Genomic DNA, 1,092 nt, shown 5'->3' on the forward strand with positions numbered 1-1,092 from the left:
ACACCAGCACTCTCCCTACGCACTTTCCTCCCTGTTTACACCACCACTCTCCCTATGCACTTTCCTCCCTGTTTACACCACCACTCTCCCTACACACACCAGTACTACCAGCCCCTCCCTCCTTTATTCTTCCCTGCACCGTCCATCCCCAGCAGGGTAATGTGCAACTTGACATTTATTTCTGCATCTCCAGGTAGTCTCCTCAAGCTGGGGCTTCATCTGCCTTGTGCACAGAGGCTTCAGTAATACTTTCTAGATGCACACAATTTTATTTGCTATTTATTTCTTCAAAATTTTTAAATTCTGGTAAAATACACATAACGTAAGGTGCACCATGTCAATCATTCTTAAGCGTGAAATTCAGTGGCATTAAGCGCATTCGCATATGCTGTGAAAATATCGCTATCCTCTACTACCTCTTAACTGGTCACTTTTAGACATTATTCACTAACTTCCATTATGCTAGATGAGGATTAGCTCTGCTATAAGCCCTCACCTGTCCTTTCCCACACACTCAATATAAAGAAAACTCTTATTTGAATGAATAGTCAATATTTATGCCATTGTGGCCAAATATCGCCCATCCTAGTGAACAGATAGTGTATATTTCCTTCCTTGTACAACTTACTGTTTTTCCTGGAGTTTATTATTGCCACATATTCTACTTGCATCAATTGCTACCCTTTTATCTTTAATTCTTTCCAATTGTTCTACCCTATTGTAGTAGTTTTCTATTGCTGCTATACCAAATTGCCACAAACTCAGTGGTGAACAACTCGAGAGACATGGGACCAATGGAAAGTCTTAGAAGCATCTCTGTGTGTCCAGTTGGAGTAGGTCATAGAAGACCTCCCATGACCACAGTGTCAGGCCAGGGACTAAAGGTATGTGAGGAAGAGTGTGTAAGGGTTTCTGCCCCAGAAGTGGAAGACAGTGCCCACCTGGGAGGAGGTGTGACAGCAGCAGGTGGCCCCTGGCAGTTACGTGACACTAAGGACAAAGGTGTATGACCAGAACCTGCTCCACCAGAGATGTGCCTCTTTGGCCCACTCCCTCCCTAGAGTGCAGGCCCATCTGGCTTCGTTCACCATT

Source organism: Phoca vitulina, unplaced genomic scaffold (assembly GCF_004348235.1).
Source record: "Phoca vitulina isolate PV1807 unplaced genomic scaffold, GSC_HSeal_1.0 scaffold16, whole genome shotgun sequence".
Lineage (NCBI taxonomy): Eukaryota > Metazoa > Chordata > Mammalia > Carnivora > Phocidae > Phoca > Phoca vitulina.